Here is an 8,475-nt window from a genome sequence, read left to right on the forward strand (position 1 = left end):
CGGAAACTGAAAGAAGCCTGTCGTATATATGTATATATATGTGTGTATGTGTTTGTGTGCCTGTGTTTGTCCCCCTAGCATTGCTTGACAACCGATGCTGGTGTGTTTACGTCCCCGTCACTTAGCGGTTCGGCAAAAGAGACCGATAGAATAAGTACTGGGCTTACAAAAGAATAAGTTCCGGGGTCGTCGAGTTGCTCGACTAAAGGCGGTGCTCCATCATGGCCGCAGTCAAATGACTGAAACAAGTAAAAGAGTAAGAGTAACAATGGCGATCCTGATCGAAGAATCGATTTTTGTGAGTGGTTTCAACACATGGTAGGCAAGAATGAAAAGTTCGTGAAAACGATTGTGTAGTCTGATGAAGCACAATTTAAGCTAAATGGAACAGCGAACCTACATAATTTTGTTTACTGGGCACCAGGAAGTCTTTGCTTGAATGTGGAGAAAGCAGTCAATTTACCAGGGGTAGATGCCTGGCCTGGAGCATCAGCAAAAGGTTTAATAAAACCATTTTTCTTCGAAAGTACGGATACCGGCCAAGCGTATTTAGACCTGCTATGCACGTCCATTTTATCTCCCATACATGTACTTTATAGAAGTAATAAATTTTCTTTCAACAAGAGGGCGCACTCCAACACTTACTGTCCAGACGTGCGAGTTTACCTGGATGAAAATGTGCAAAGACACCTGATAGAACGAAGCGGTGCATGTGAGTTCCCTGCACTTTCTTTTGATTTAACACCTTCAAACTTTTACTAATCATTTACTTATAGAAGAGTTTATCAATAATAATATGGTTTAATTACGGAGATGTACTTGCATAGCAAGTGACATGATCTGAGATCGTGTGCTGGAACGAAAACAATTGTAGCGTGGAAGGTGTTTATAAGCCATTTAAGAAACACACAAAAACCGTTCGATTCACTTCAACATTTAAATTTAATTTGTCAAAATATTTTCGTCGCTTTGAGACCGCGATCTGTTCACCGCATGGAATTTTGTCAGTGAACAGTTCGCGGTCTCAAAGCGACGAAAATATTTTGACAAATTAAATTTAAATGTTGAAGTGAATCGAACGGTTTTTGTGTGTTTCTTAAATGGCTTATAAACACCTTCCACGCTGCAATTGTTAATATGGTTTAAGATTTCAGGTAAAAGGAACTGCAGAATCCCGATATAACCGATTTTAGCCCACCAATTATGAAATCCTTTTCACTTAAGTCATTTACTTATAGAAGAGTTTATCAATAATAATATGGTTTAATTACGGAGACGTACTTGCATAGCAAGTGACATGATCTGAGATCGTGTGCTGGAACGATTTTGCTAGAATTATCCCATCCATTACTGAGGCAGAAACATCGCATTCCACGTTCCTTTTTTTAATGTCACATAAATTCAAGCCAACGGTGAATAGCTGTTAATATTAGTGAATATTAGTGCTGATGATACAAATGAACTACGTCTAACCACCGATTCTACTCGCTACTCTTAGATGTCATCGAACTGCTCGACAGACAGAGATTATCTGACTAATTCTCTGGTACATCCTGCCGCAGTACAAACTGAGCAACGGATTGATGCCAAAATCCTATGTAGCATCGGCAAAACGCACTTTCAAGACAATATATTTCTCAACTACGCATTCATTAATAAACCTGTGTGCGTGTGTGTGTGTGTGTGTGTGCGTGTCTGTGTGCGCGTGCGCGTGTGTGTATTGTGTGTGAATATGCATATACTACAATTGGGACGATGCATATGTATGTGCGAGTGTGTGTGTATGTGTGTATAATTATATGTATATTATTATTATAATATATATATTATATATATATATCTATATATATATATAATATATATATATATAATATATATATATATATATATATATATATATATATATATATATATATATATATATATATATATATATATATATATATATATATATATATATATATATACGGGTGTGTGTGATTGTGTATAGAAGAATATATTAATAAAAGGAATTCCAGCCTTGTCTGATTTTCACGTTTTATTTACAATCTTATAATGATATAAGATAATATAATATAATAAAATAAAATAAAATGATAGAATGTTAAATGTTCATTCTGATTGAACTAGTACTTTCATGCATTAAATTCTGCAATCTTCAGGTTCATGTAGTAGTGGTGACAGTCATGCTTCACAAATTTTGACGGTAGCGAGATGATTGAATCTGTGCTTTAAATACAGCTGTGTAGGCTCCAGATGCTAGGTTTTGCAAACTGTATTCTGACCAATCAGTGTGTAGTATCACTCAATCACTTAAGCTGATTGGTTGGTTGAGCTGATTGGTTTAGGCGTCACGCTTTGTTGGACATGTCAAGAGTCATGTATTTTAACCCTGAAGCAGTAATTGTTGGGCTATTTTTAGAAATGTTGTAAATAGCCTTTGTCAGAGATTTTTATATTTTTATATTTCAATTGTCATGATCATCATTGTCAGCACCTTAATTACTGTTACTAGTGGTGATGGTGGTGGCAATAGAACTTTTAATCCTAAATAAGATAATTTTCCTGCTATCTAAGTATTATTATTATTGCTTATTTAGCTTGGGTTCGAATTTATCAATAAAATTCCTTTCACTGATTTTCCTCTCAATTTCACTTGGGCTGTGTAATTTGTAGAATGGAAATATTATATATATTTTCCGGCCACATGTTGCAAGGTGGTAATTTGATATCCTGTCTAAATTTCCCCTTAGACGCAATACCAATGTTAGGTCAAACATTAACAAATCAGAGATGTCTGCATGTAAACGTATACAAAACGATCAAACAATAATAATTAAACAAGCAGATAAAGGTGGTGCAATTGTTATTATGGATACCGAATACTATAAGGATTTGGTTGAGGACCAACTGAAGGACACAACCTTCTATTGTGAAATACCCGCAAATATAGACCACCACATCATGAAAAAGATCAACAACCTGATCTCAAAACACTACAACTCACTTACGGATAATGAAAGAGACTACATCACCAATTTCGAACCAAAACCCAGCTACTTCTACGGCTTACCGAAAATACATAAATCAAAAGAGATTCAACAGGCAGTAAAAGAACAAGAAAGTGAGTACATAAAATTACTACATCCAAAAGACCTAAAACTATTATAGCTGGTCCAGCATGCACTACCCAGCGTCTAAGCAATTTTATTGACATTGTTTTGAAACCAATATGTACTTACTACACCCAGTTTCATCAGGGATGACTTCGAACTTCCTATCCCATCTTCCCAAAACACAGAAACAAATTCAGTTTTACTAAGTTTTGAGTGGTAAGCCTCCACAACATATCCACATGATTTAGGAATAAGGCGATTAACACTGGTTAGAAAAACATAGAGAAGTGATTCCCAGCAGATTCACAGTGCATTTATATTAGACCACAGTCAAACTTATTCTAGAAAACAACACATTCTTCTTCAATGGAAAGAATTACATCCAAATTAGAGGCACGGCGATGGGAACGAGGTTTGCTCCCGTTTACGCCAACTCTGTAATGGGATACTTAGCACAACAACTCTACCAAGAGGTGGAGGTAAACTATGGCACTTGATTTAGAAAGTATATTGAAAAGGCATGGAAGAGATACCTTGACGACTGCTTCATAATCTGGACAGTATCTCTAAATACTCTGGAAGAGTTCAATATCCTCCTGAACAACCTACACCCATCTCTCCAATTTACAAAGGAGATGAGTAGTACCAAATTACCACCTTGCAACATGTGGCCGGAAAATATATATAATATTTCCATTCTACAAATTACACAGCCCAAGTGAAATTGAGAGGAAAATCAGTGAAAGGAATTTTATTGATAAATTCGAACCCAAGCTAAATAAGCAATAATAATAATACTTAGATAGCAGGAAAATTATCTTATTTAGGATTAAAAGTTCTATTGCCACCACAAAGGAGATGAGTAGTACCAAATTACCATTCCTAGATATAATGGTAATTAAAAAAGACACCACCATCACCACAGATATATACTATAAACACACAGACACACATCAATACCTAAATTTTAAGTCGTGCCATCCACCACATACAAAACGCAACATCCCATACTGCCTAGTCAGAAGAGTGTGTACCATTAAGGAAGATGCAAATATCAGGAACAAACGCCTAATAGAACTAAGAGAATTTTTGCTCAAACAAAAATACCCATCTCTACTTATAGAAAATGGCATACAGCGGGCTATAAAAATACCCATACAACAACTTAGGACAACCCAAGGAAGAGGAAAACAAGAACAAGTCATACCATTCATAGTGACACACAACCCATGTCACCAGAATATCTTCAAGATGCCAAAGCAAACCTACCAATCATTGCCCAAAGTAATGAATAAAAGACATAATCACGGATCGAGCTATGGTTCTTAGTAAAAGACAGCCTAAAAACTTGAAAACATTACTAACAAAGGCAAAATTGACCTTAGCAACAAAGACCAAACATTCACTGTATCTAAATGCAATGATAGCCGATGTGGTACATGCCAATTCATACATACCGGCCAATATAAAAACAAAAAACCGGAAAAATATTCACAAACGCGAATATGAACTGCAAAAGCAGAAATTTAATTTACTGCATCAAATGCCCAAATTGTGAAGAAATATATGTAGGTCAGACGGGAAACGCACTATCAGAACGCTCACGTGTACACCGGCAACAGATTAGAGACCCAGAGGTCCGTCAGATACCTTTGAGTAACCACCTTGCAACATGTGGCCGGAAAACACATATAATATTTCCATTCTACAAATTACACAGCCCAAGTGAAATCGAGAGGAAAATCAGAGAAAAGAATTTTATTGATAAATTCGAACCCAAGCAAGCAATAATAATAATACTTAGATAGCAGGAAAATTATCTTATTTAGGATTAAAAGTTCTATTGCCACCACCATCACCACTAGCAACAATAATTAAGGTGCTGACAATGATGATGACAATTGAAATATAAAAATATAAAAATCTCTGACAAAGGCTATTTACAACATTTCTAAAAATAGCCCAACAATTGCTGCATTGATTATATGACCCTATAGATCGAGAATGACCCTTCATCCTTTAGATAGACAGATAGATAGATAGATATAGACAGACAGACAGATAGATAGATAGATAGATAGATAGATAGATACATACATACATACATACATACATACATACATACATACATACATACATACACACATACATACACACATACGTACGTATGTACGTACATACATACATACATACATGCATACATACATACATACATGTGTGTATGTGCGCGCGCGCGTGCCTGAAGGAAAATACCTGCATACTACATACAAATAAATCTGAGCATATCCTCGTGGTTAGTGTGTTAGACCCACGATCATAACGACATCGGTTTGATTCTTGCACCTGACAGCATGTAATTTCTTTGTTCAGTGGTACTTTTCCTACTTTGCTCCATGCAGCTGAAATTGTGTACCTGTTCAGTTCTAGTTCAACCTTTTTTCACCCCCTCCAGTTGTCACTTCCTTGATGTTTGTCCAGGTGACGGAGTGGGAGAGCTGTGAATCTATTTGTTATAGGAGCACCTAAAACAATTAACGAAAGGCTGATATATACTACCAAGATATACTCGTTGATGAATGGTGCCTATGCGTTGTGCTTCTCTATACTTCTTTTTTAATATTGTGGCTGCAATCTTCGATCCAAATAATTTATTGACAAAACTCCTTTTAGCAGTATCTAAAATCTAAAACAAAATATTAAAAACGCGAAGCGAGGGAGGCAACTCTTCTTAGATAAATTAGCTGAAATGTCTGAACAATGGAGAATGCAATTCAGAGTATATCAGTCTTGAAGTTTTTCAACTCACTATACTATATATGTGAAATCATACCGAACTCATGTAGTTAGCATAAGGAACGCGCTCCCTAAACCAGTGGTGCCCAAACTTTTTGGGGCTGCCGCCCCCTTGACACTCGGGCCATATTCCTAGCGCCCCCACTCCAAGTAACCATCACAAAAATAGACCTCTTTCTAAAGCAAGTTCAAAGCAACTGTATTTAACAAATAAAACATCTAATGAACCCTTTATTTTGTTGTTTTTACATGAATCACTACTCCACTATCGCCCCAATTTTTACATGAATTGCTAACCCATTATCGACCCCTTGGAACTTTCCACCGCCCTCAGCGGGGCAATACTGCCATCTTTGGGAACCACTAATCCATATTATTTATATTGATAATCAGTGTAAGGCGGCGAGCTGGCAGAACCGTTAGCACGCTGGGTGAAATGCTTAGCGGTATCTCGTCTGCCGCTACGTTCTGAGTTCAAATTCCGCCGAGGTCGAATTTGCCTTTCATCCTTTCGGGGTCGATTAAATAAGTACCAGTTACGCACTGGAGTCGATATAATCGACTTAATCCGTTTATCTGTCCTTGTTTGTCCTCTCTGTGTTTAGCCCCTTGTTGGTAGTAAAGAAATAGGTATTTCGTCTGCTGCTACGTTCCGAGTTCTAATTCCACCGAGGTCGACTTTGCTTTCATCCTTTTGGAGTTGATGAAATAAGTACCAGTTAAGTACTGGGATCGATATTATCGACCAGCCTTCTCCTCCAAATTTCAGGCTTTGTGCCTATAATAGAAAGCATATTGATAAACAGTATCACTGCATTCCTTCTATTTCTAAATATAGCGATCACTCTTAATCATGACGATCGGTTATATTATGTTCCGCTTGCTAAATAGGTTTTAAAAAAGTGAAATGCGTCCACATTTATCAGTTTGCTGTGGACACCATATCCACTCCCATCTTCATTAGAAATATTGTGTAAAATTTTCGATGAATTCCGATCAATTGTCCCCCTTGCTTTTTGTATTGGATTCTTACTAATCGCTTCGATTATTTCGGCGGGTCGAAAATTTTCACGTCACTAAATTAGACGTGTGACACCCTACCGTGTTATATTTCGTAGTCAGAACAATCCTCTGAAATATTCAATAAACAAAATGGTCCCCAGACTTATTTAGTAAATAAAACGCTACAAAGTAGCATTTTCCTCAGTGATATATTTAACGCAATTAAGTGCTACACTTTGATACGTGTGTGTGTGTGTGTGTGTATACATACCTACATATATATATATATATATATATATATATATATATATATATATATATATATATATCATAGTGGGGTAGGCTGACTTATGGGGTTGCCTGGGGTTTCTCGCTGACAAGGGGTTTAGCCTTACGACGTATCTTCAAGCCCCAAACACTGCTGGCCTGTGACCTCTTTAAAATATGCAGGTGGGAAAGCCTCATTTTTAAGGGTAAAATCCTCGGTATTTTTCTCCCTTTGCCATTGCCATTGTCCATCGATCTTCGATCGTGCTGCCGTCTTGCGGTCACCAAAGCACCACGAGGGTAAACGATTGTCTCTCGTCAGCCTTGGCTATTAGTTTCCAGTTGTGGTACCGCCATGCGGATTCCAAAATGCCAGCAGGAATTTTCTAAAATGCAGACATGACTGAAAATCTCCGTCCGGAAGTTCAGGATGCCTCCTGGCACGAGCGAGTCCTTAAGGATCCTCGTGCGTTCGGTAATGTATAACTTGTACCGTTTCATCCCGTTTGTGTAGGGGCCCGGATTCTCGAGTATTTTCCATGCGATCGAGTATGGAATCTCGTCTGGTAAATACCAGATATGGCTGGTCAGCGATGTCAGTATCTCCTTTCCAGGACTCTGAAGGAGGACAGATGATTGGAAATACGCTGGTGCCGTCGGTGGTATTGTCACTGCTGGTGTAGGGGCTGGTGTTGGCGTTGGTGCTGGTGGTGGGGTTGGCGTCACTGTCTTTGGTGCAGTCTTTGTTGCTGCTGCTGCTGCTGGCATTGCTTTTGCTGTTGTTGGCGTTGCTGCTTCTTCTTTCTTCTTCTTCCAATCAGCACTCACACCATTAGCCACAAAGAATAATCTCTAATCCGAGCCACAAAGAATAATCTCTAATCCGAGCCACAAAGAATAATCTCTAATCCGAGCCACAAAGAGTGATCTCTAATCCGAGTCACAAAGAATGATCTCTAATCCGAGTCACAAAGAATAATCTCTAATTCGAGCCACAAAGAATAATCTCTAATCCGAGTCACAAAGAATGATCTCTAATCCGAGTCACAAAGAATAATCTCTAATTCGAGCCACAAAGAATAATCTCTAATTCGAGCCACAAAGAATAATCTCTAATTCGAGCCACAAAGAATAATCTCTAATCCGAGCCACAAAGAGTGATCTCTAATCCGAGTCACAAAGAATGATCTCTAATCCGAGTCACAAAGAATAATCTCTAATTCGAGCCACAAAGAATAATCTCTAATTCGAGCCACAAAGAATAATCTCTAATTCGAGCCACAAAGAATAATCTCTA

The 8,475-nt window shown here is 37.7% G+C and overlaps 1 long non-coding RNA gene across 1 annotated transcript; it reads right to left on the reverse strand.

Moving 5' to 3' along the window:
* Nucleotides 1-1,192: 1,192 nt before the first annotated feature.
* Nucleotides 1,193-1,723, reverse strand: LOC118764568. Its single transcript, XR_005000390.1, has 2 exons — nucleotides 1,323-1,723; nucleotides 1,193-1,231 (listed from the first exon to the last, which is right to left on the reverse strand). It is a non-coding gene; the product is annotated as an uncharacterized LOC118764568 (long non-coding RNA).
* Between the last annotated feature and the right edge of the window lie 6,752 nt (nucleotides 1,724-8,475).

Source organism: Octopus sinensis, linkage group LG8 (assembly GCF_006345805.1).
Source record: "Octopus sinensis linkage group LG8, ASM634580v1, whole genome shotgun sequence".
In the NCBI taxonomy this organism is placed as follows: domain Eukaryota; kingdom Metazoa; phylum Mollusca; class Cephalopoda; order Octopoda; family Octopodidae; genus Octopus; species Octopus sinensis.